This window comes from Bos taurus, chromosome 28, assembly GCF_002263795.3.
Source record: "Bos taurus isolate L1 Dominette 01449 registration number 42190680 breed Hereford chromosome 28, ARS-UCD2.0, whole genome shotgun sequence".
NCBI classification, from domain to species: domain Eukaryota; kingdom Metazoa; phylum Chordata; class Mammalia; order Artiodactyla; family Bovidae; genus Bos; species Bos taurus.
In genome coordinates this window covers 2,446,462-2,474,068 of record NC_037355.1, presented here as the reverse complement: position 1 = coordinate 2,474,068, position 27,607 = coordinate 2,446,462, and the positions used below count along the sequence as shown (strand labels likewise).

At 38.5% G+C, this 27,607-nt stretch overlaps 1 long non-coding RNA gene across 1 annotated transcript in view; it reads right to left on the bottom strand.

Moving 5' to 3' along the window:
• Positions 1 to 4,636: 4,636 nt before the first annotated feature.
• The window catches only part of LOC112444731 (uncharacterized), a 55,869-nt gene continuing 32,898 nt past the window's right edge, over positions 4,637 to 27,607 (bottom strand). Inside the window, exons 2-3 of the long non-coding RNA XR_003033080.2 lie at positions 6,355 to 6,467; positions 4,637 to 5,255 (exon numbers count right to left, since the gene is read on the bottom strand). This is a non-coding gene — a long non-coding RNA (uncharacterized lncRNA). The remainder of the gene's footprint in view (positions 5,256 to 6,354; positions 6,468 to 27,607) is intronic.

Genomic DNA, 27,607 nt, shown 5'->3' with positions numbered 1-27,607 from the left:
TCATCAGTGATATTGGCCTGTAGTTTTCTTTATTTGTGTCATCTTTGTCTGGTTTTTGGTATTAGGGTGATGGTTGCCTCATAGAATGAGTTTGGAAGTTTACTTTCCTCTGCAATTTTCTGGAAGAGTTTGAGCAGGATAGGTGTTAGCTCTTCTCTAAATTTTTGGTAGAATTCAGATGTGAAGCCGTCTGAACCTGGGCTTTTGTTTGCTGGAAGATTTCTGATCACAGTTTCAATTTCTGTGCTTGTGATGGGTCTGTTAAGATTTTCTATTTCTTCCTGGTTCAGTTTTGGAAAGTTATACTTTTCTAAGAATTTGTCCACTTCTTCCAAGTTGTCCATTTTATTGGCATATAGTTGCTGATAGTAGTCTCTTATCCTTTGTATTTCTGTGTTGTCTGTTGTGATCTCTCCATTTTCATTTCTAATTTTATTGATTTGATTTTTCTCCCTTTGTTTCTTGATGAGTCTGGCTAATGGTTTGTCAATTTTATTTATCCTCTCAAAGAACCAGCTTTTGGCTTTGTTGATTTTTGCTATGGTCTCTTTTGTTTCTTTTGCATTTATTTCTGCCCTAATTTTTAAGATTTCTTTCCTTCTACTAACCCTGGGGTTCTTCATTTCTTCCTTTTCTAGGTGCTTTAGGTGTAGAGGTAGGTTATTTATTTGACTTTTTTCTTGTTTCTTGAGGTATGCCTGTATTGCTATGAACCTTCCCCTTTGCACTGCTCTTTCAGTGTCCCACAGGTTTTGGGTTGTTGTGTTTTCATTTTCATTTGTTTCTATGCATATTTTTATTTCTTTTTTTATTTCTTCTGTGATTTGTTGGTTATTCAGCAGCGTGTTGTTCAGCCTCCATATGTTGGAATTTTTAATAGTTTTTCTCCTGTAATTGAGATCTAATCTTACTGCATTGTGGTCAGAAAGGATGCTGGGAATGATTTCAATTTTTTTGAATTTACCAAGGCTAGATTTATGGCCCTGGATGTGATCTATCCTGGAGAAGGTTCCGTGTGCACTTAAGAAAAAGGTGAAATTCTTTGTTTTGAGGTGAAATGTCCTATAGATATCAGTTAGGTCCAGCTGGTCTAATGTATCTTTTAAAGTTTGTCTTTCCTTGTTAATTTTCTGTTTATAGAAATTTCTGATCTATCCATAGGTGTGAGTGGGGTATTAAAGTCTCCCACTATTATTGTGTTATTGTTAATTTCCCTTTCATACTTATTAGCATTTGCCTTACACATTGCAGTGCTCCTATGTTGGGTGCATATATATTTATTATTGTTATATCTTTTTCTTGGATTGATCCTTTGATCATTATGTAATGTCCTTCTTTGTCTCTTTTCAGAGCCTTTGTTTCAAAGACTATTTTATCTGACATGAGTATTGCTACTCCTGCTTTCTTTTGGTCTCCATTTGCATAAAATATCTTTTTCAAGCCCTTCACTTTCAGTCTGTGTGTGTCCCTTGTTTGAGGTGGGTCTCTTGTAGACAGCATATATAGGGGTCTTGCTTTTGTATCCATTCAGCCCGTCTTTGTCTTTTGGTTGGGGCATTCAACCCATTTATGTTTAAGGTAATTATTGATAAGTATGATCCCATTGCCATTCACTTTGTTGTTTTGGGTTTGAGTTTATACACCCTTTCTGTGTTTCCTGTCTAGAGAAGATCCTTTAGCATTTGTTGGAGAGCTGGTTTGGTGGTGCTGAATTCTCTCAGCTTTTGCTTTTCTGTAAAGCTTGTGATTTCTCCTTCATATTTGAATGAGATCCTTACTGGGTACAGTAATCTTGGCTGTAGGTTATTTTCTTTCATCACTTTAAGTATGTCCTGCCATTCCCTCCTGGCTTGAAGTGTTTCTATTGAGAGATCAGCTGTTATCCTTATGGGAATCCCTTGTGTGTTATTTGTTGTTTTTTCCCTTGCTGCTTTTAATATTTGGTCTTTGTGTTTGATCTTTGTTAATTTGATTAATATGTGTCTTGGGGTGTTTTGTCTTGGGTTTATCCTGTTTCAGAATTTGTCAGATTCTTGGACTTCGGTGTCTATTTCCTTCCCCATTTTAGGGAAGTTTTCAACTATTATCTCCTCAAGTACTTTCTCATGGTCTTTCTTTTTGTCTTCTTTTTCTGGGACTCCTATGGTTCGAAGGTTGAGGCGTTTAACATTGTTCCAGAGGTATCTGAGGTTGTCCTCATTTTTTTTCTTTTCTCCTCTCTGATTCATTTATTTCTACCATTCTATCGTCTACCTCACTAATCCTATCTTCTGCCTCCGTTATTCTACTATTTGTTCCCTCCAGAGTGTTTCTGATATCATTTATTGCATTATTCATTGTATATTGACTCTTTTTTATTTCTTCTAGGTCCTTGTTAAACCTTTCTTGCATCTTCTCAATCCTTGTCTCCAGGCTATTTATCTGTGATTCCATTTTGTTTTCAAGATTTTGGATCATTTTCACTATCATTATTTGGAATTCTTTATCAGGTAGATTCCCTATCTCTTCCTCTTTTGTTTGGTGGGCATTTATCCTGTTCCTTTACCTGCTGGGTATTCCTCTGCCTCTTCATCTTGTTTATATTGCTATGTTTGGGGTGTCCTTTCTGTATTCTGGCAATTTGTGGAGTTCTCTTTATTGTGGAGTTTCCTCGCTGTGAGTGGGGTTGTACGGATGGCTTGTCACGGTTTCCTGGTTAGGGAAGTCAGTATTCTGGTGGGTGGAGCTGGATTTCTTCTCTCTGGAGTGCAATGAAGTGTCCAGTAATAAGTTATGAGACGTTAGTGGGTTTGGAGTGACTTTGGGCAGCCTGTATATTGAAGCTCAGGGCTATGCTCTTGTGTTGCTGGAGAATTTGCATGGTATGTCTTGCTCTGGAACTTGTTGGCCCTTGGGTGGTGCTTGGTTTCAGTTCACGTATGGAGGCGTTTGATGAGCTCCTGTCGATTAATGTTCCCTGGAGTCAGGAGTTCTCTGGTGTTCTCAGGATTTGGACTTAAGCCTCCTGCTTCTGGTTTTCAGTCTTATTTTTACAGTAGCCTCAAGATTTCTCCTTTCAAAGACAATGGGCTGCTTTTCTGGGGGCCTGATGTCCTCTGCTGGCATTCAGAAATTGTTTTGTGGAATTTACTCAGCGTTCAAGTGTTCTTTTGCTGAATTTGTCAGGGAGAAAGTGGTCTCCCTGTCCTATTCCTCCACCATCTTAGGACCGTCCCCCAACTTCTTAATAATTCTTTTTATCACACATGTAATGACATCTAAGTCCTACAGCTTAACATACAAAGGTTTTCATGAGCAAACTTTATGTTTTAGTTATATTAAGCCAATTTTTTGTATATCAATTTATTATAGAATTGTTAATGGGTTCATTTAAAAATATTAAATCATGACTTCATATTAATATAAAGTGAACAAATATCAGAGAGCTAATTTTGCTTACTACCTGAGAAACATAAATTGGTTTCAGCTGATTATAAGAAAAAGTCCAAGGGCAGATATATATAGAGGCAACATATACAGTATTAACATTAATTTGTTTCATAGATGCAAAATTGGCTTCTTTTGTGGTGAAAAGAAATCAATTATACTCCCATTGGGGAAAAAAATCCTTCTCGTGTCTGTGGCCAGCAGTCATTCGCATTGACATCTACTAAATTGCTTACAGTATATGAAAGAGAGGAGCTTCCCTGGTGGCTTATATGATAAAGCGTCTGCCTACAATGCGGGAGACCTGGGTTCAATCCCTGGGTTGGGAAGATCTCCTAGAGAAGGAAATGGCAACCCACTGCAGTATTCTTGCCTGGAGAATCCCATGGATGGAGGAGCCTGATAGGCTACAGTCCATGGGGTCGCAAAGAGTTGGACACGACTGAGTGACTTCACTTCACTTCACTTATGAAAGAGAACCCCACAGTTGCCCCTAGTAACAACCTCTGACTTTAGTGTGGGGCATTTGCTATAATTCCTACCCTATACCCCTGACAACCCCTGATCTTTTTACTGTCTCCACAGCTTTGCCTTTTCCAGATGTCCTATAGTTGGAATCATGCAGTACCTAGGCTTTTCAGATTGACTTCTTTCAGTTAGTGATATGAATTTGTCTCCTCTGTCTTTTCATGGACTTGATAACTCATTTCTTTTTATCTTTGAATAATATTCCATTTTAGGGTGTAACAGTTTATTCATACATTTGTCTTGAAAGACATCTTGGTTGCTTCTAGTTTTTAACAATTATGGATAAAGATGCTATAAATATTCAGGTATAGGTTTTTGTATGACATAAAATTTCAGCTCAGTTGGAAGTGAGATTGCTAAATTATATGGTAAAATTAGTTTTATAGGAAAATACAAAGCTGTCATTTAAAGGTTGTACCATTTTGTCTTCCCATCAGCAATGGATGAAAGTTTCTCTGCAACCTTGCCAGTGTTGTTAATTTTCTGGATTCTTAGTCCTTGTAATAGGTGTGAAGTAGTATCTCATCATTTTTTAATTTGCAGTACCCTAGTAACAAATGGTGTTGAGAATCATTTCACGAGTTTATGTGCCATCTGTATGTCTTCTTTCATGAGGTGCCTGTTCAGATCCCCCCCCCCCCTTTTTTTTTTCCTTTCACAATAAAGATTTTATCAGTTGTTTTGAGAATCAGTACACAGACTTTATGGACAATTTGACAGCAATTCTTAGTGCACATAGCAAGAAAAAAGCAATGTAATTTTTAATTCATTTCTAAACAGATTTCTAGTGACTTTTCAGCTTAAGATTTGCAGACAAGAATTCCATAAGAAGATATCAAATAAAAATATCTTCAAGGATTGATAAGCTGTTGCATTGCAAGTCTCAGTAATTTACATTGTAAGATCATACAACCGACATACTCAAATTTTCCATTTTTCACAGTATAGTAACAACTATAAGATTAAGAAAAGTAGACTATCATGACCAAATGTGTTAAAACATGCACATAGTCTGAGAGCAAGGGAGAGACAAGATCAGGGAGCAATTTTCTTGAAGAAACAACTCTACTAAAAATAACAATGGAGTAGAAGCAATTTCAAATGTTCAAGATTGAGGCACCATTCCAGATCAGCAGTGCCTTTTACAGCCGGCTAGTGGCCCTGGGGACACCTCAGGCCTCCGTGGTTCCTTTTTCCTCACAGAGGAAGTTGTGAATCACCTCCTCCACATCACTGTTTCTTCTGCTCCTCCTGCTGCTTGTAAATGGGCTCTTCTAATGTCTGTCTCATTTTTGGAAGCCCTGAAAGAAGGTATGATTGGTTCAGCTAGTTCCCATCATCCAGATGCATTGAATTGTTTGAGACCCCTAACCTATTAGGTTACAGGCCAGCCCATAACTGGCTCTGGGAAAGGCAACCACCACGGTCCATGACCAGGTGCTGAAGTCATAGGATAGGGTCCCCTAACTCTGAGAAGGGGGCACAGTGCTTAAACAGACTAGTTTGGGATTTGGTGGCAAAGTTAGTCAGGTTTCCTCCAGGGGCAACCTCTCCCCATCACCATCCCTGTTAATAAATAAATACTCCTCCAAAACACTAACATCTGAATAAAGGAATCTCTAAAGGAGAGGGCTGTCTGATAAATGTGAATTTCTGGTTTGAGGGCCTGTGCCTCCCTTAAAGGCCACAGCCCATCCCAGGATCCCTTACTCTAACAGAGCAAAGAGATTCAAGCTGTTATACTCCCATTCTTTATCATGATGATGTGCGGACACTGTAACTTGAAAAGGAGATACCAGTGGAATCAAGAGTAAAAAAGGAGTGCACTTTGGGTCTATTCATTCTAGGCATGGAATTCTTGCTGTTCTGCATTCTACATTCCATTTCTAAAATTCACTTAGCCATGATTTTATAAACATACATGCTTTATCTCAACCAGCATTTGTACAGGCTTTATCTTTGCATGTGTTCAGCTCCAAGACCTTATGTGATGTTTAGGTACCATTATGTAGAGGAGCTAACTGATGAGAAAAAATTAGTTCAAGGTGTCACAAAATTTGAACCACTATGGTCTGGAAGGTCTCAGGGTAAAGTGGTGCTCTAGTGGCCTCCTCAAGTTATTTCTAATAGTTTGTGTGGATTTTATTTTGGATATTTGTTGGTTTTCTTGTGTGTGTGTGTGGCTCAGAAAGGATCTCTGACAATCATGCAATGTGAGCTGTAGTCTGTAGGTGGATGTTAGTATCAAGGGCGAGTTGGATGCAATCTCATTTTGGGTATCTCATTTAAATAAGCCGTGTTTCCCTAAAAAAGAGATGCAGCCTAATCTCTAGAGCAAATGACATTTTCCATGAATTGGAGCTAGCTTAGTGCCTCTAAGAAGTCTTTAGAAATACTCACCAGCTTCTTCTAGTTTCTTGAAGGACACATTGTCTGTGAAATAATTAACACAACCCTTCCTTCCTCCACCTGCAGTTGTGAGGAACATCCCCCATGGGGTCTGAAGCAAGATTCTTCAAGGGGAGAAAAAAAATATTAATGTCAGCCAAGTTTGTTCTGATCATGTTTCCCCCTTTTCTTTGTGTGTGTTTTAAAACTCACTTCAATCTTAGGTCACAGTATTTCATTGTTGCTACTGCCCAGATCTTTCTAATCTCCATCTGTGGGCTTGTGCTTCCCAATAGAAACCACAGAGGCAAGTGTAATTAAAGTGCAGTGACATCTGCATTTCGTATGAGCTCAGTCCATTTTAGTTCTCACAATATTGGGGGAATGAATAAATCATGGTCTTCAAGTTGCAAACAGTTACAACACAGAGTCTCAGGAGAGACAGTAACTAGGATTCAAAATGCTCTGAGCTATTTTTGGCAGCTAAGCTATTGCTTTAAAGACTCATTGTAAACCTGGATATCATTCTCTTTCGGACATTTTGAAATGGTCCTGAAAAATTCATCTTAGAGGTGGAGGAGTTTTATTAGATTTCCTTAACTTTCATGCAAAAGCAATCCACTCTTTCCTCAAGAGAAGCACTTAGAAGAGGCACCTTCATCAGTGCCTGGTAATATGCAGGAATGCCACTGTTAGTAATTTATCATAAATTGGTAATTCATTGTTCTGACTTTCATCTAAGGGACCTGTCACAGAGGAGAGGTGGACTGTGAGTAGTTTTCTATGGGTCACCCTAGGGTTATCTGTCTTTAGCCCTAGAGTCATCAAACAGTTTCTGTCAAAACCAAAACCAAACATATTTCCGGCAATCAGGCAGTTTGGGCACCTTGTTCAACTCTTCTGATTGAAATGACTACATTGTTGAATAAATATTACATTTTTCCTTTTAAATGCATTGATGGATGGAACTGTTAGGTAGTTAGAATAGGGAAAAGGAGTCCAAAATGGCAGTGGCTAAAAGAAAAGGAAGGGAAAAGTCCATGAAAATAGAACAGAGGAAGGTCAAACGAAGGTCCAAGGACCGGAGTGAGGACTTCAGGTAGAAAAGCACTCCTGACTAAGCCCAATTTGCATAGGGCAGGCCCAGAGGGAAGAAAAAAACATAAAAAGAGGAGCCAAAGGGCTCTCTCTCTCTGTCTCTCTCCTGTGCGCTGGGGCGCTCTTCTCTTCATGTCTTTGGATTGACATGCCCTCAAGCCTCAAAGATGGATTTTCCTGCTATCTTTTAAATAAAATAGAGCTGTAACACTGATTTGTCTAAGAGCTATAACATGGTCTGTTCGAGACCTGAGAGCTGTAACATGGTCTGTACAAGACCCGAGAGCTGTGACACGCTGAGGGGGCTTTAATGTCCGTCACTCCAAATCTTTGTTGTGATGAGACAAAAACCGAGGAGCACATACTTGCTTGACAGAACCAAAATAAGAAATCCACAGAGACTCAAAACAAAGCTAGATTTCATTTTGAAGTTTTCTGTTGAAAATGATTGAGCTTCTTCATTGTTGAGCACATAGATGTGAGGGCAGATGAAAATCCTGGTGACCACACCTAGAGAGAAATCTGCATAAGATTGGGACCCGAAAGGCCTGCGATTATAACCTTTAGGGTGAACCGGAAATAAATCTTAAAAAGTAAAGCAAAGAAACTTATTTATCCAGACAGAGCTGGAAAATGAAAGACACTTCCTTGGAAATACATAACTTTAAGATATTATACAAGTTTTCTTACTAAATTCAAATAAGCTCAGTAGCCATTAAAAATCATAAGTAGATAATTTTATTTAAGGTGGTCCCAGGTTGGTAGTACCCTCAGCCTACTGTGAAAACTAAATGTAAATCCTTTTTGATGGGATTAACATCAGCCCAGCACTCAAAAAATTTCCAGATATAATGGTTCAAGGAAATAAGCTGCTCATAACAAAAATCACAAAATCTACAACAAATAAGGTGACATGTGTGAAGGCCAGCTGAAAAAAGAAACAGTAGAAAAAAATACACAAAGAAAACTTGAAAATACAAGTTAACAACAACAGATCACACAAAATGACTGTAAGTTTTTTGTTTGTTTTTTAAAAGAACACTCAAAATTAAAAAGCAGTAAATGAAAGGAAAACTCAAAGTAGGATTAACAAGAAGATTAGATATGGCTAATCACTTCAGTATTCTTGCCTTGAGAACCCCATGAACAGTATAAAAAGGAAAAATGATAGGATACTGAAAGAGGAACTCCCCAGGTCAGTAGGTGCCCAATATGCTACTGGAGATCAGTGGAGAAATAACTTCAGAAAGAATGAAGCGATGGAGCCAAAGAAAAAACAACACCCAGTTGTGGATGTGACTGGTGATAGAAGCAAGGTCCAATGCTGTAAAGAGTACTATTGCATAGGGACCTGGAATGTTAGGTCCATGAATCAAGACAAATTGGAAGTGGTCAAACAGGAGATGGCAAGAGTGAATGTCAACATTCTAGGAATCAGGGAACTAAAATGGACTGGAATGGGTGAATTTAACTCAGATGACCATTATATCTACTACTGTGGGCAGGAATCCCTTAGAAGAAATGGAGTAGCCATCATGGTCAACAAAAGAGTCTGAAATGCAGTACTTGGATGCAATCTCAAAAACAACAGAATGATCTCTGTTCGTTTCCAAGGCAAACCATTCAATATCACTCACAGTAATCCATATCTATGCCCCAACCAGTAATGCTGAAGAAGCTGAATTTGAACAGTTCTATGAAGACCTACAAGACCTTTTAGAACTAACATCCAAAAAAGATGTCCTTTTCATTATAGGGGACTGGAATGCAAAAGTAGGATGTCAAGAAACACCTGGAGTTACAGGCAAATTTGGCCTTGGAACACAGAATGAAGCAGGGCAAAGGCTAATACAGTTTTGCCAAGAGAACGCACTGGTCATAGCAAACATCCTCTTACAACAACACAAGAGAAGACTCTACACATGGACATCACCAGATGGTCAACACTGAAATCAGATTGATTATATTCTTTCCAGCCAAAGATGGAGAAGCTCTATACAGTCAGCAAAAACAAGACTGGGAGCTGACTGTGGCTCAGATCATGAGCTCCTTATTGCCAAATTCAGACTTAAATTGAAGAAAGTAGGGAAAACCACTAGACCATTCAGGTATGACCTAAATAAAATCCCTTGTGATTATACAGTGGAAGTGAGAAATAGATTTAAGGGACTAGATCTGATAGATAGAGTGCCTGATGAACTATGGAATGAGGTTCATGACATTGTATGGGAGACAGGGATCAAGACCATCCTGAAGAAAAAAGAAATGCAAAAAAGCAAAATAGCTGTCTGGGGAGGCCTTACAAATAGCTGTGAAAAGAAGAGAAGCAAAAAGCAAAGGAGAAAAGGAAAGATATAAGCATCTGAATGCAGAGCTCCAAAGAATAGCAAGAAGAGATAAGAAAGCCTTCCTTAGCAATCAATGCCAAGAAATAGAGGAAAACAACAGAATGGGAAAGAATAGAGATCTCTTCAAGAAAATTAGAGATACCAAGGGACCATTTCATGTGAAGATGGGCTCAATAAAGGACAGAAATGGTATGGACCTAACAGAAGCAGAAGATATTAAGAAGAGGTGGCAAGAATACACAGGAGAACTGTACAAAAAAGAGCTTCATGACCAAGATAATCACAATGGTGTGATCACTCACCTAGAGCCAGACATCCTGGACTGTGAAGTCAAGTGGGCCTTAGAAAGCATCTCTACGAACAAAGCTAGTGGAGGTGATGGAATTCCAGTTGAGCTATTTCAAATCCTGAAAGATGATGTTGTGAGAGTGCTGCACTCAATATGCCAGCAAATTTGGAAAACTCAGCAGTGGCCACAGGACTGGAAAAGTTTTCATTCCAATCCCAAAGAAAGGAAATGCCAAAGAATGCTCAAACTACCACACAATTGCACTCATCTCACATGCTAGTAAAGTAATGCTCAAAATTCTCCAAGCCAGGCTTCAGCAATACGTGAACCGTAAACTTCCAGATGTTCAAGCTGGATTTAGAAAAGGCAGGGGAACCAGAGATCAAATTTCCAACATCCACTGGATCATCGAAAAAGCAAGAGAGTTCCAGAAAAACATCTATTTCTGCTTTATTGACTATGCCAAAGCCTTTGACTGTGTGGATCACAATAAACTGTGGAGAATTCTAAAAGAGATGGGAATACCAGACCACCTGACCTGCCTCTTGAGAAACCTATATGCAGGTCAGGAAGCAACAGTTAGAACTGGACATGGAAAAACAGACTGGTTTCAAATAGGAAAAGGAGTACATCAAGGCTGTATATTGTCACCCTGCTTATTTAACTTACATGCAGAGTACATCATGAGAAACGCTGGGCTGGAAGACGCACAAGCTGGAATCAAGATTGCTGGGAGAAATATCAATAATCTCAGATATGCAGATGACACCATCCTTATGGCAGAAAGCGAAGAGGAACTAAAAAGCCTCTTAATGAAAGTGAAAGAGGAGTGTGAAAAGGTTGGCTTAAAGCTCAACATTCAGAAAACTAAGATCATGGCATCTGGTCCCATCACTTCATGGCAAATAGATGGGGAAACAATGGAAACAGTGTCAGACTTTATTTTTGGGGGCTCCAAAATCACTGCAGATGGTGACCGCAGCCATGAAATTAAAAGATGCTTACTCCTTGGAAGGAAAGTTATGACCAACCTAGACAGCATATTCAAAAGCAGAGACATTACTTTGCCAACAAATGTCCGTCTAGTCAAGGCTATGGTTTTTCCAGTGGTCATGTATGGATGTGAGAGTTGGACTGTGAAGAAAGCTGAGTGCCGAAGAACTAATGCTTTTGAACTGTGGTGTTGGAGAAGACTCCTGACAGTCCCTTGGACTGCAAGGAGATCCAACCAGTCCATTCTAAAGGAGATCATCCCTGGGTGTTCTTTGGAAGGAATGATGCTGAAGCTGAAACTCCAATACTTTGGCCACCTCATGCGAAGAGTTGACTCATTGGAAAAGACTGATGCTGGGAGGGTTTGGGGACAGGAGGAGAAGGGGACGACAGAGGATGAGATGGCTGGATGGCATCACCGACTCAATGGACATGAGTTTAAGTGAACTCTGGAAGTTGGTGATGAAAAGGGAGGCCTGGCGTGCTGCATTTCATGGGGGTCGCAAAGAGTCGGACATGACTGAGCAACTGAACTGAACTGAAGTGAACTGAAAAAGAGAAATTTAGTGAACTTGAAAATAGGTTAAAGACACTTTCCAGAATGCAGCTTAGTAGGGAAAAGGTAGCAAAATTTGGAAGGGGAGATGGAAATAGGAAGGCTAAACTAATAGGGTGTAACATGTCTTAACAGAGAGCCAGCATGAGAGAGAGGCAATTAGGCCATATTTTTAAAAACTTTGGATGAAAAATTTTCCAATATTGTGGAAGGACACCAATTTTCAATTCAAGGAAACTCATGGGTTCTAAAATGGAATCGAAGCAAATGGTAGGGCTGTTATACAAGGAAAAATGGTATAGAAAATGATGAATATGTAGGTAAATCTAATGTGTGTTTATTATACAAAATAATATTAATAAGACTTGATTTATAGGTCAAAAACAGTGGCATATTAAAGTTCTGAATAACATGAACTGTAATTCGGAAGAATGTTGATTGTTACTAAAGATTTTTAAAATCCTTCTATTATTCAAGAGGAGGTTAAAGATGCTGTTTAATTTTAGTCTTCATAAGTTATGCACATGTATTTGAAGATCTAGGGCAGCTATCATAAGACAAGAAACCATTCTAAAAAAAAAAGAAAGAAACAGAAATGGTAAAAGGCTATTTATTGCAGTACTATATATAAAAGCAAAAGACTGAAAACAACCCATCAGTGGGTGACTGGTTGAAGTCACCATCAGTGTTGACTGGTTGAATAAACTATGATACATCCATGCAGTGGAGTTCTATAAAAATATATAATTTGCAAATTAAGTAGACAGGAAAAAAAATAAAAAATGAATGAGAGGGTAGAAAATCCTTCATCATTCCAAAAGAAGGCAAAAAAAATTTTTTAAGATGGAGGAAAATACAAACAGGAAAAAGCAGACTAATAAAAGCACATAAAAGATTATAGTAATGACTCCAAGTCTAGTATATCAGTAACTGTAATAAACATAAAATGATTAAACTCTACAGTGAGAAGCAGAGAGTATGAGCCTGAGTTAAAAGAACGCTATGCATATACCGATTACAACAGGTATACCTAAAACACAAGGATTTAAATGTTTCATAGTCTGTGACTGAAAAAGCATGAACCAGGTAAACATTAACCCTCCAAAAGCTGACAAGTAGACTTAAAAAAAATAAGTTTTGCTACAGATTTATTGGTGTTAAAGACGCTGAAAGTTTCAATGCTTAAGAATGAATTTGTATGAAATTCATATTTAACTTCAAAATACCTAAATCAAACATTGACTTACCTGAAAGAACAAATATAAAAATTCATCTTAACAAAGTGAAAGGGGCTCAGTTGTGTCCGACTCTTTGTGAGCCCATGGACTATACAGTCTATGGAATTCTCCAGGCCAGAATACTGGAGTGGATAGCCTTTCCCCCTTTCCAGGGAATCTTCCCAGAAGGGATCAAACCCAGGTCTCCTGCATTGCAGGTGGATTCTTTACCAGCTGAGCCACAAGGGGAGCCCCTTAACAATGGGAGATTTTAATATTTCTCTCTGTAGATAATCATAATTGACAAGCTATAATTGATATACTAAGCAAATCAAATACTAATAAGTATGTAGATAAAGAAAAAAGTGACAATGTTAGCCGTTCAATCGTGTCCGACTCTTTGTGACCCCATGGACTATAGCCCACCAGGCTCCTCTGTCCATGGAATTCTCTAGGCAAGAATACTGGAATGGTTAGTCATTCCCTTTTCCAGGGAATCTTCCTGGCCCAGGGATTGAACCCAGGTCTCCTACATTGCATGCAAATTCTTTACTATCTGAGCCACCAGGGAAGCTGATGTAAATAATATATAATATATTATATCTCAAAATTATTGAAAATACATATTTTTCAGGCACATATAGAATGTCTTCACAAAATTTAACTACTTTTCTAGGTTACAAAGCTACCTTCATCAAATTTACAAGGGTTGACATCAGACAGTATACTAAAGAACAGTAATAACAGTAGTAACAACAAAAAATCTATAGAAAATTATACATTTAGACATTTAAAATAGACTTCAATGACTCATTGGTCTAAGAAGAATTATAATGGAAATGAGGAATATTTAGACAAAAAAAAAAAAAGTGAAAATGCCCATACCAAATTTGTGGGACTGCCAAAATAGTACTCTATTAGCTTAGGTGTTAACAACAACAAAGGAAGTATCTAAAATAATGAGATAAACAGTCAACTTAACTTCAAGAACACAGAATTAACCCAGAGAAAGTATAAGGAAGAAATGATAAAGTAGAGGGTAACAATAAAGTAAACAAACTTGCCTTAGGATCAATAAAACCAAAGATTAGCTCTTTGAAAGGATTAAATGCACAGAAAACACTTGTTGAGATTTACTAAGAGAAAGAGAGAACAAAGTCCTGAGGGATTTATACTGGAAAAGAAAAGGGGATTCATGTTGCTGAAATAAAATAGATAAGAAAATGTGATTAACACCTTTATGCCAATATATTTTAAAAAATCAATGAATTGCATAAATTCCTTTAAAATGCAGTTTATCAAAAAGAAATAGAAAAGATGAACAGTCTTAAAATGATTAAAATGATTGGATCAGTGGCTTAAAGATAGTCTCTCAAAGAAAACACCAGTCCCAGTTGGCTTCACCACCAGTTTTACCAAATATTCAGGAATAATTATTTAAACTGCCATATAATATAAAGAGGGGGAAAAATCCCCAATTCACTTGTAGGGCACAACTTTAGTACCAAAACCTGATTAAGAATAATATTCGATAGTAAAACTGTAGGTCAATCTCACTCCTAAGTGTAAATGCAAAAAAACCTCAGCAGAACAAATGAAATTCAGCAATATATAAGAATAATGGCCAGAAAGGTCTAATCCTGGGAGTAAAAGGTTAGTTTAATATTAAGAAATTGCAGTTTCCCTGGTGGCTCAGTGGTAGAGAATCCACCTGCAGTGCAGGAGACATGGGTTTGATCCCTGATCTGGGAAGATTCTACATGCTGCAGAGCAACTCAGCCTGTGCACCACAATTACTGAGTCTGTGTTCTAGAGTCAGGAGCCAAAACTACTGAGCCCATGCTCCACAACAATGGAAGCCACCTCAATAAGAAGCCTGTGCACTGCAACTAGGGAGTAGCCCCTGCTCTCTGGAACTAGAGAAAAGCAATGAAGACCCAGTACAGCTGAAAATAAAAATAAATAAACAAAAATTTTAAAAGTATTGAAAAATTGATTTATTAAATTCATCATAATAAATTAAGGAACACAAAGCTACATGATTATCTTGACAGTACAGAAAAACAGTTGATACAATTTCATTTCTAATCATGGTAAAATATCTCAGCAAACTATAATGAGAAGGGCAGTTCCATAACTTATTGTTGAGCATCTAAAAATTTTGTAATAAACATCATAACTAGTGGTACAATATTGAAAGCACTTATTTTAAAATTAAGAACAAAAGTAATTGCCTTTCAACAATTCCATTCAACATTTTAATGGATATGTTAGGATGAGCAAAAAAGAAAAGATACAAATATGTAATAGGAGAAGTAAAACTGTGATAATTTGCTAACAATATTATTGTAGAAATAGAAATTTTATAATGTTACAAGTTATTTTAATAAGTTATTTTAATTAATGAGAGAGTTTAACAAGCCTTCTAGATAAAATCAATATACAAAATTCCCCAGTGGAAGAAAGCAAAATTACATGTGCACTTACTCTTTGATAAAACAATCCTGTTCCTATTAATATATCTCAAAGACAGCAAAATGAAAGGAAGCACTCACAGGAGTATCCACTGTAGCACTATTTGTGATACCAAAAGAATGGAAATAACCCAGTTGTCCAACAGCAGGAAACTGATTGAATACAGTGGTTGTGTATGATGTATCCATGCAGTTCAGTTAAAAAAGGAATGAAACATGCCTTTGTATCCTGCTGTTAAATATGTCCCCATACCCTGTTAAAAGCAAGGTGAAGGAAATCTATATATTATGTAACTATTGGGTGGATATTAAGTATGTCCCTTTATATTAAAATAAAACATGAAAGGATAAACTAAAAGACAAAATAGAATGGTTATTTCTAAGGGATAGAAAGAAACAGGATGGAAAAGAAAGAGATAAAAGTTACACCTCTCTGAATACAACTTGTTCTGTAGAGTGAATTTTGAAACTATGTTAATGTTTTATGAAACAAATTTAAATATGAATCCCTAAAAATCTAAAGTAGAATGAAATTCAAGTCTAACTGTATATTGAACTGTTGGCATAACCACAGAGAGAAGATTATTCTAATTGACTTTAAAACAGAGTAATTTAGGGGTGGTCCGACGGAGGTAGAGATGGTTGGATGGCATCACTGACTCAATGGACATGAGTTTGAGTAAACTACTGGAGTTGGTGATGGACAGGTAGGCCTGGCATGCTGCACTCCATGGGGTTGCAAAGAGTCGGACATGTCTGAGCGACTGAACGAGCAGTATCTCATTGTTGGGATATGATATAAGATGTGGAGCATCTTTTCATATGCATACTGCCTTAAGTATGTATTCTTTTGTCAGAAGTCTACTCCAAAAGTCTTAGATCTTTTGCTCATTTTTAAGTTGGATTGTTTTCTTACTGTTCGGTTTGTGTATTGTGGACACCATTCCATTTCAGACACATATCTTGAAAATATTTTCTCTTAGTCAGTAGTCTTTCATTTGCTTAACAGGGTCTTTCAAAAAACAGCGGTTTTTAATTTTTATGAGTTCAAGTCAGTTCAGTAGCTCAGTCATGTCTGACTATTTGTGACCCCAAAGACTGCAGCATGCTAGGCCTCCCTGTCCATAACCAAACTCCTGTAGCTTGCTCAAACTCAAAGCATCTCATCCTCTGTCATCCCCTTCTCCTCCTGCCTTCAATCTTTCCCAGCATCAGGGTCTCTTCCAGTGAGTTTGTTCTTCACATCAGGTGGCCAAAATATTGGAGTTTAAGCTTCAGCATCAGTCCTTCCAATGAATATTCAGGACTGATTTCCTTTAGAATTGACTGGTTTGATCTCTTGCAGTCCAAAGGACTCTCAGGAGTCTTCTCCAACACCACAGTTCAAAAGCATCAATTCTTTGGCTCTCAGCTTTCTTTATGGTCCAACTCTCACATTCATACATGACTAATGGAAAAACAATAGCTTCGACTAGATGGATCTTTGTTGGCAAAGTAATGTCTCTGCTTTTCAATATGCTGTCCAGGTTTGTCATAGCTTTTCTTCCAAGGAGCAAGCATCATTTAGTTTCATGGCTGTAGTCACAATATGCAGTAATTTTAGAACCCAAGAAGATAAAGTCTCTCACTGTTTCCATTGTTTCTCCATCTGTTTGTCATGAATTGATGAGACCAGATGGCATGATCTTAGTTTTCTGAATGTTCAGTTTTAAGCCAGCTTTTTCACTCTCCTCTTTCACTTTCCTCAAGAGGCTCTTTAGTTCCTCCTCGTTTTCTGCCATAAGAGTGCTGTCATCTGTACATCTGAGGTATCTGATATTTCTCCTGCAATCTTGATTCCAGCTTGTGCTTCAACCAGTCCAGTATTTCTCATGATGTACTCTGCATGTAAGTTAAATAAACAGGGTGACAGTATACATCCTTAATGCACTCCTTTCCCAATTTGGAACCAGTCTGCTGTTCCATGTCCAGTTATAACTGTGGCTTCTTGACCTGCACACAGATTTCTCATGAGGCAGGTAAGGTGCTCTCGTATTCCAATGTCCTTAAGAATTTTCCATAGGGTGGTTGGTTCTAAGATGATGGAGGAACAGGACAGGAAGACCACTTTCTCCCCGACAAATTCATTGAAAGATCATTTGAACGCTGAGCAAATTCCACAAAACAACTTTTGAACGCTGGTGGAGGACACCAGGCAACCAGAAAGGCAGCCCATTGTCTTTGAAAGGAGGTAGGACAAAATACAAAAGATAAAAATAGAGACAAAAGAGTTAGGGATGGAGACCCATCCCAGGGAGGGAGTCATAAAAGAGGAGAAGTTTCCAAACACCAGGAAACCCTCTCACTGGCTGATCTGTGGGGAGTTTTGGAATCTCAGAGGGCAAAGTAACCAGGAGGAAAAAATAAATAAATAAAACCCACAGATTATAAGCCTAACTGCAACTCTCAGCAGAGAAGTAGCTCAGATGGTAGCGTCCGCCACCAGCAAGCAGGGGCTGAACAGGGAGGAGTGGGCTGCATTGCTTAGGGTAAGGACCGGACCTGAATGCCCTGAGGCCAATCTGAGGAAGCTAATGTGAGATAGCAAACCAAACCACGGGATAGCCAGAGAGAGAGAGAAAAAAAAAATTAAGGAAAAGAGAGAGAGAGAGAACTTTCCCCCGAAAAGCTCTAACCTGAGGCACTGCCGGGCCGGCTCCCAGAACAAAGGACTTAACGAATACCAGAGGAGACCTAGCTGCCCGTGGACCAGCCCATCCCCCACCAGAGGCGGGAGGCAGGTGGGCAACAGCCAGAGCTGGAAGGCAAGGGGCAAAAGGCCCCAGAGATGGCATCCTCTACCAAACTGCGAGAAGGCTCCCAGTTGCTAGCCAAGTCTTCCTGGGATCCTGGACGGTTGACATCCAGGAAGAGGGTCTCAGACAGAGATCAGCTCCCCAGAGGAGACACATGGCACACCTGAGACAGCTCTCCTGCTGGACACCCAGGAAACCACTGCCCTACCTGGGGAGAGTGCGCTCCCAAGCACCTAGTGGCCTGAGCTGCTAGAACCTGGGAAGGGCACAAAACTCAGGAATAACCGAATCTGTGCCTTTGTGGAGTACCTGAGAACCTGACCCTGAGTGGCTTAGACCTGGGAAATGCACGCAACCGAAGGCCTGCCTTAGACAATTCCCGTGCAGAGCAACCTGGAGCCTGAGCAGTGTACACCGGGAAAGCACATACACCGTGAGCAAACCCAGTCTGGCCCAGGCACTGTGGGCACTCCCCACACACACCAGTGATATTTGTTTGCAGTGTTCCTCCCTCCCCGCAAAATAACTGAACAAGTGAGCCTAAATAAATGACCACCTTCACTTCCTTGTGTGAGGGCTGAAGTTAGGTACTGAAGAGACTTGCAAACAGAGGAAGTCAAAATAAACAAAGACGAGGGAACCACTTTCGTAGTGACAGGTGCAACAGATTAAAACCCTGTAGTTAGCATTGGCTACATTGGAATGGACCTATAGACCTTGAGAAGAATTATAAGCTGGAACAAGGAACTATCTGAAACTGAACTGATCCCACACTGCCCTCGACAGCTCCAGACAAATTCCTAGATATATTTTACTATTATCATTTTTTAATTTTTAAGTTCTTTACTGATCCTTTAATTTTCACTTTTAAAACCTACTATTGCCTTGCAAAGAAAAGACCCTATTTTTAAAGCAAATTTTATATACTTTTAAATAACTTTTGTGATTTTGCTTTGTTTTTTTTTTTTTTAATATTGTATTTTGAGAGTGTGACCTCTACTGTAGATTTTTAATCTTTGTTTTTTGGTATCTGTTATCAATTCTGTACCTTTAAGAATCCAATTTTCAGTACCCATTTTTACTTAGAAGTGTGATTGATTTACTAGCTTGATTGCTCTATCCCCTTTTGACTCTCCTTTTTCTCCCCCAGGGTCACCTCTATCTCCTCCCTCCCTCTTCTCTTCTCTACTTAACTCTGTGAGTCTATTTGGGTGTTCCAGGCTGTGGAGAACACTTAGGGAACTGACCACAGGCAAGACTGGTCTCTCTCCTCTTGACTCCCCTCCTCTCCTCCTGGTCACCTCTATCTCCTTTCTTCCTCTTCTGTTCTCTGTGGAACTCCATGAACCTCTCTGAGTGTTCCAGACTGTGGAGAGCAAATAGGGAATTTATCATGGATGTGAGAGTTGGACTGTGAAGAAAGCTGAGTGCCAAAGAATTGATGCTTTTGAACTGTGGTGTTGGAGAAGACTCTTGAGAGTCCCTTGGACTGCAAGGAGATCCAACCAGTCCATTCTGAAGGAGATTAGCCCTGGGATTTCTTTGGAAGGAATGATGCTAAAGCTGAAACTCCAGTACTTTGGCCACCTCATGCGAAGAGTTGACTCATTGGAAAAGACTCTGATGCTGGGAGGGATTGGGGGCAGGAGAAGGGGACGACAAAGGATGAGATGGCTGGATGGTGTCACTGACTCGATGGATGTGAGTCTGAGTGAACTCCAGGAGTTGGTGATGGACAGGGAGGCCTGGCATGCTGTGATGCATGGGGTCGTTAAGAGTCGGACATGACTGAGCGACTGAACTGAACTGAGATTTCTCTCTCCCCTTTTGATTCCCCCTCTGCTTCTCCTAGTCACCTCTATCTCCCTCCTCTCTCTTCTCTTCTCCATATAACTCTGTGAACCTCTCTGGGTGCCCCACATTGTGGAGAATCTTTTCACCATTAACGTAGATGTTTTATCATCAGGCTATATGGATGGAGAAGTCTTGAGGCTACTGTAAGAATAAGACTGAAAGCCAGGGGCAGGAGGCTTAAATCCAAGACTTGAGAACACCAGAAAACTCCTGACTCCAGGGAACATTAATCGACAAGAGCTCATTCAAAAGCTTCCATACCTACACTGAAACCAAGCACCACCCAAGAGCCAAGTTTCAGAGCAAGACATACCAAGCTAATTCTCTAACAACGCAGGAACATAACCCATAGCACAAAAATACAGGCTGCCAAAAGTCACACCAAACCCACAGACACCTCAAAACTCACAAATGGAAATACCATTGTACTCCAGAGAGAAAAGATCCAGCTCCAACCACCAGAACACCAAAGCAAGCTTCCCTAACCAGGAAACCTTGACAAGCCACTCATCCAACCCCACCCACAGGGAGGAACCTCCACAATAAAGAGGAACCACAAACCTTCAGCATACAGAAAGGCCACCCCAAACACAGCAACCTAAACAAGATGAAAAGGCAGAGAAATACTCAGCAAGTAAAGGAACATGATAAAAGCCCATCAAACCAAACAAAAGAGGAGGAGATAGAGGGTCAACCTGAAAAACAATTCAGAATAATGATAGTAAAAATTATCCAAAATCTTGAAAACAAAATGGAATTACAGATAAATAGTCTGGAGACAAGGTTTGAGAAGGTGCAAGAAAAGTTTAACAAGGACCTAGAATAAATAAAAAAGAGTCAATCAATAATGAATAATGCAATAAATGAGATCAAAGGCACTTTGGAGGGAACCAACAGTGGAATAATTGAGGTAGAAAATAGGATAAGTGAGGTGGAAGATAGAATGGTGGAAATAAATGAGGCAGAGAGGAAAAAAGAAAAAAGAATTAAAAGAAGGGAGGACAACCTCAGAGACCTCTGGGGCAATGTTAAATGCCCCAACATTAGAATCATAGGAGTCCCAGAAGAAGAAGACAAAAGGAAAGGCCATGAGAAAATACTTGAGGAGATAATAATTGAAAACTTCTGTAAAATAAGGAAGGAAATAGCCACGGAAGTCCAAGAATCTGAGAGAGTCCCAAACAGGATAAATCCAAGGTGAAACACCCCAAGACACATATTAATCAAATTAACAAAGATCAGGCACAAAGGACAAATATTAGAGCAGCAAGGGAAAAAACAACAAATAACTCACAAGGGGATCCCCATAAAGATAACAGCTGATCTTTCAATAGAAAACCTCCAAGCCAGAAGGGAATGGCAGGACATACTTAAAGTGATGAGAGAGAAAAACTTACAACCCCAGATTACTGTTCCAAGTAAGGATCTCATTCAAACATGAAGGAGAAATCAAAAGCTTTACAGACAAGCAAAAGGTGAGAGAATTCAGCACCACCAAACGAGCTCTCCAACAAATGCTAAAGGATCTTCTCTAGACAGGAAACACAGAAAAGGTGTATAAACTCAAACCCAAAACAACAAAGTAAGTGGCAATGGGATCATGCTTATCAATAATTACCTTAAATGTAAATGGGTTGAATGCTCCAACCAAAAGACAAAGACTGGATGAATGGATACAAAAGCAAGACCCCTATATATGTTGTCTACAAGAGACCCACCTCAAATCAAGGGACACATACACATTGAAAGTGAAAGGCTGGAAAAAGATATTTCACATAAATGGAGACCAAAAGAAAACAGGAGTAGCAATACTCATGTTAGATAAAATAGACTTTGAAACAAAGGCTCTGAAAAGAGACAAAGAAGGATATTACATAATGATCAAAGGATCAATCCAAGAAAAAGATATAACAATGATAAATATATATGCATCCAACATAGGAGCATTGCAATATGCAAGGCAAATGCAAGCAAGTATGAAAGGGGTAACTAACAGTAACACAATAATAGTGGAAGACTTTAATACACCACTCACACCTATGGATAGATCAACTAAACAGAAAATTTGAAAGGAAATACAAACTTTAAATAATATAAAGTTAGAAAGTTAGACCTAATTGATATCTATAGGATATTTCACCCTAAAACAATGACTTTCACCTTTTTCTCAAGTGCAAACGGAACCTTCTCCAGGATAGATCTCATCCTTGGCCATAAATCTAGCCTTGGAAAATTCAAAAAAATTGAAATCATCTGAAGCATCTTTTCTGATCAAAATGTGGTAAGATTAGATGTCAACAACAGGAAAAAAAAAATACAAACATATGGATGCTAAGCAACACACTTCTGAATAACCAAAAAATCACAGAAGAAATCAAGAAAGAAATAAAAATATGCATACAAATGAATGAAAATGAAAACACAGCAACCCAAAATCTATGGGATTCAGTAAAAGCAGTGCTAAGGGGAAAGTTTATAGCAATACAAGCCTAACTCAAGATACAGGAGAGAAATCAAATAAATAACCTAACTCTACACCTTAAGCAACTAGAAAAAGAAGAAATGAAGCACCCCAGGGTTAGTAGAAGGAAAGAAATCATAAAAATTAGGGCAGGAATAAATGCAAAAGAAACAAAGGAGACCATACCCCAAATCAACAAAGCTAAAAGCTGATTCTTTGAGAAGATAAATAATATTGACAAACCATTAGCCAGACTCATCAAGAAAAAAAAGGGAGAAGAATCAAATCAACAAAATTAGAAATGACAATGGAGAAATCACAAACGACAACACAGAAATACAGAGGATCATAAGAGACTACTATCAGCAATTATATGCCCAATGAAATCGACAAATTGGAAGAAGTGGACAAATTCTTAGAAAAGTATAACTTTCCAAAACTGAACCAGGAGAAATAGAAAATCTTAACAGACCCATCACAAGCACAGAAATCGAAACTGTAATCAGAAATCTTCCAACAAACAAAAGCCCAGGACCAGCTGGCTTCACAGCTGAATTCTACTGAAAATTTAGAGAAGAGCTAACATCTACCTTACTCAAATTCTTCCAGGAAATTCCAGACTCATTCTATGAGCCCACCATCACCCTAATACCAAAACCTGACAAAGATGCCACAAAAAAAGAAAACTACAGGCCAATATCACTGATGAACATAGATGCAAAAATCCTTAACAAAATTCTAGCAAACAGAATCCAACAACATATTAAAAAGATCATACATCATGACCTAGTGGGCTTTATCCCAGGAATGCAAGGATTCTTCAATATTCAGAAATCAATCAATGTGATGCACCACATTAACAAATTGAAAGATAAAAGCCATATTATTATCTCAATAGATGCAGAGAAAGCCTTTGACAAAATCCAACATCCATTTATGATAAAAATACTCCAGAAAGCAGGCATACAAGGAACATACCTCAACATAATAAAAGGTATATATGACAAACCCACAGCAAACATTATCCTCAATGGTGAAAAATTGAAAGCATTTCCCCTAAAGTCAGGAAGAAGATAAGCATGCCCACTCTCATCACTACTATTCAACATAGTTTTGAGAGTTTTGGCCACAGCAATCAGAGCAGAAAAAGAAATAAAAGGAATCCAGGTTGGAAAAGAAGACTCTCACTGTTTGCAGATGACATAATCTTCTATATAGAAAACGCTAAAGACTCTGCCAGAAAATTACTAGAGCTAATCAATGAATACAGTAAAGTTGCAGGATATAAAATTAACACAGAGAAATCCCTTGCATTCCTATGCACTAACAATGAGAAAACAGAAAGAGAAATTAGGGAAACAATTCCATTTACCATTGCAATGAAAAGAATAAAATACTTAGGAATAAGTGTACATAAAGAAACAAAAGACCTAAATATAGAAAACTATAAAACACTGATGAAAGAAATTAAAGATGACACAAATAGATGGAGAAATATATCATGTTCATGGATCAGAAGAATCAATATAGTGAAAATGAGTATACTACCCAAAGCAATTTATGGATTCAATGCAATCCCTATCAAGCTACCAATGGTATTTTTCAGAAAAGTAGAACAAATAATTTCACAATTTGTATTGAAATATAAAAAACCTCTAATAGCCAAAGCGATCTTGAGAAAGAAGAATGGAACTGGAAGAATCAACCTGTCTGACTTCAGGCTATACTACAGAGCTACAGTCATCAAGACGGTATGGTACTGGCACAAAGACAGAAACATAGATCAATGGAACAAAATATAAAGCCCAGAGATAAATCCATGCACCTATGGACACCTTATCTTTGACAAAGGAGGCAAGAATATACAATGGAGAAAAGACAATCTCTTTAACAAGTGGTGCTAGGAAAACTGGTCAACCACCTGCAAAAGAATGAAACTAGAAACACTTTCTAACACCATACACAAAAATAAACTCAAAATGGATTGAAGATCTAAATGTAAGACCAGAAACTATAAAACTCCTAGAGGAAAACATAGGCAAAACACACTCTGATGTAAATCGTAGCAGGATCATCTATGACCCACCTCCCAGAGTAATGGAAATAAAAGCAAAAATAAACAAATGGGACCTAATTAAACTTAAAAGCTTTTAGACAATGAAGGAAACTATAAGCAAGGTGAAAAGACAGCCTTCAGAATGGGAGAAAATAATAGCAAACGAAGCAACTGACAAAGAATTAATCTCAAAAATATACAAGCAACTCCCGCAGCTCAACTCCAGAAAAATAAGTGACCAAATCAAAAAATGGGCCAAAAAACTAAACAGACATTTCTCCAAAGAAGACATATAGATGGCTAACAAACACATGAAAAGTGTTTGTTAGCCATCTATATGTGCTCAACATCACTCATTTTCAGAGAAATGCAAATCAAAACCACAATGAGGTACATCTCTTGCCAGTCAGAATCACTGCTATCCAAAATTCTACAAACAATGAATGCTGGAGAGGGTGTGGAGAAAGGGAACGCTCTTACACTGTTGGTGGGAATGCAAACTAGTACAGCCACTATGGAGAACAGTGTGGAGATTACTTAAAAAACTGGAAATAGAACTGCCATATGACCCAGCAATCCCATTGCTGGGCATACACACTGAGGAAACCAGAATTGAAAGAGATACATGTACCCTAATGTTCATCGCAGCACTGTTTAAAATAGCCAGGACATGGAAGCAACCTAGATGTCCATCGGCAGATGAATGGATAAGAAATCTGTGGTACATATACACAATGGAATATTACTCAGCTATTAAAAAGAATGTATTTGAATCAGTTCTAATGAGGTGGATGAAACTGGAGCCTATTATACAGAGTGAAGTAAGCAAAAAACACCAATACACCAATAACTCCAAAACATCAATATATTAACACATATATATGGAATTGAGAAAGATGGTAACAATGACCCTATATGCGAGACAGAAAAAGAGACACAGATGTAAAGAACAGACTTTTGAACTCTGTGGGAGAAGGCGAGGGTGGGATGATTTGAAAGCATAGCAATGAAACATGTATATTATCATATATGAAGTAGATTGCCAGTCCAGGTTCGATGCATGAGACAGGGTGCTCAGGGATGGTGCACTGGGATGACTTAGAGGGATGGGATGGGGAGGGAGGTGGGAGGCGATTTAGGATGGGGAACACATGTATACCCATGGCTGGTTCATATGAACCCATGGCAAAAACCACCACAATATTGTAAAGTAGTTAACCTCCACTTAAAACTTAAAACTTAAAAAAAAAAAAAAAAAAAAAACCAGAATTTTCCACAGTTTGTTGTGATCCACACAATCAAAGGTTTAGGTGTATTCAATAAAGCAGAAGTAGATGTTTTTCTGGAAATCTCTTGCTTTTTCTATGATCCAATGGATGCTGGCAATTTGATCTCTGGTTCTTCTGCCTATTTTAAAACCAGATTGAACATCAGGAAGTTCTCAGTTCATGTGCTGTTGAAGCCTTGTTTGGAAAATTTTGAGCAATACTTTGCTAGTGTGTGAGATGAGTGCAATTGTGCGATAGTTTGAGCATTCTTTGGCATTGCCTTTCTTTGGGATTGGAATGAAAACTGACATTTTCCAGTCCTGTGGCCACTGCAGAGTTTTCCAAATTTGCTGGCATATTGAGTGTGGCACTTTTACAGCATCATCTTTTACTATTTGAAATAGCTCCACTGGAATTCCATCACCTCTGCTAGCTTTGTTTGTAGTGATGCTTCCTAAGTCCCACTTGACTTTGCACTCCAAGACATCTGTCTCTAGGTTAATGATGACACCATCATGTTTATCTGGGTCATGAAGATCTTTTTTGTATAGTTCTTCTATGTATTCTTGCTACCTTTTCTTAATATCGTGTGCTTCTGTTAGGTCATACTGTTTCTGTCCTTTATTGTGCCCAGCTTTGCATGAAATCTTCCCTTGCTCTCTAATTTTCTTGAAAAGATTTCTGGTCTTTCCCTTTCTATTTTTCCCCTCTATTTCTTTGCATTGATCACTCAGGGAGGCTTTCTTCTCTCTCCTTGCTATTCTTTGGAACTCGTCATTCAAATGGGTATATCTTTCCTTTTTTCCTTTGCCTTTAGCTTCTCTTCTTTTCTCAGCTATTTGTAAAGTGTTGTCAGACAACCATTTTGCCTTTTTGCATTTCTTTCTCTTGGGGATGGTCTTGATCACTGCCTCCTGTACAATGTCTCGAACCTCTGTCAATAGTTCTTCAGGCATTCTATCAGATCTAACCCCTTGAATCTATTTGTCACTTCCACTGTATAATTGTAAGGGATTTGATTTAGGTCATACCTGAATGGTTTAGTGGTTTTCCCTACTTTCTTCAATTTCAGTCTGTGGCAATAAGGAGTTCATGATCTGAGCCACAGTCAGCTTCCAGTCTTGGTTTTTCTGACTGTGTAGAGCTTCTCCATCTTCGGCTGCAAAGAATATAATCAATCTGATTTCAGTGTTGACCATCTGGTGATGTCCATGTGTAGAGTCTTCTCTTGCGTTGTTGGAAGAGGGTGTTTGCTGTGACCAGTGCATTATCTTGGCAACACTCTGTTAGCCTTTGCCCTGCTTCATTTTGTACCCTAAGCCCAAACTTCCCTGTTACTCCAGGTATTTCTTGACTTCCTACTTTTGCATTCCTATGATGGAAAAGGATACCTTTTTTGGGTGTTAGTTCTCAAAGGTCTTGTGCATCATCATAGAACCATTCAACTTCAGCTTCTTCAGCATTAGAGGTTGGGGCATACACTTGGATTACTGTGATATTGAAAGGTTTGCCTTGAAAATGAATAGAGATCATTTTGTCATTTTTGAGGCTGCACCCAACTACATCATTTCAGACTCTTGTTGACTATGAGGGCTATTCCATTTCTTCTAAGGGATTCTTGCCCACAGTAGTAGATATAATTGTCATCTGAATTAAATTTGCCCATTCCAATCCATTTTAGCTCACTGATTCATAACAGGGCTTTTTTATATTAAAAAACATTGCCAAGCCCAAAGCCAACTGCATTTTTTCCTGTTATCTTCTATGACTTTCACAGTTTTTCATTTTAAATTTAAATCTGTGATCCATTTTGAGTTAATTTTTGTGAAAGGTATAAGATCTGTGTTTAAATTCAT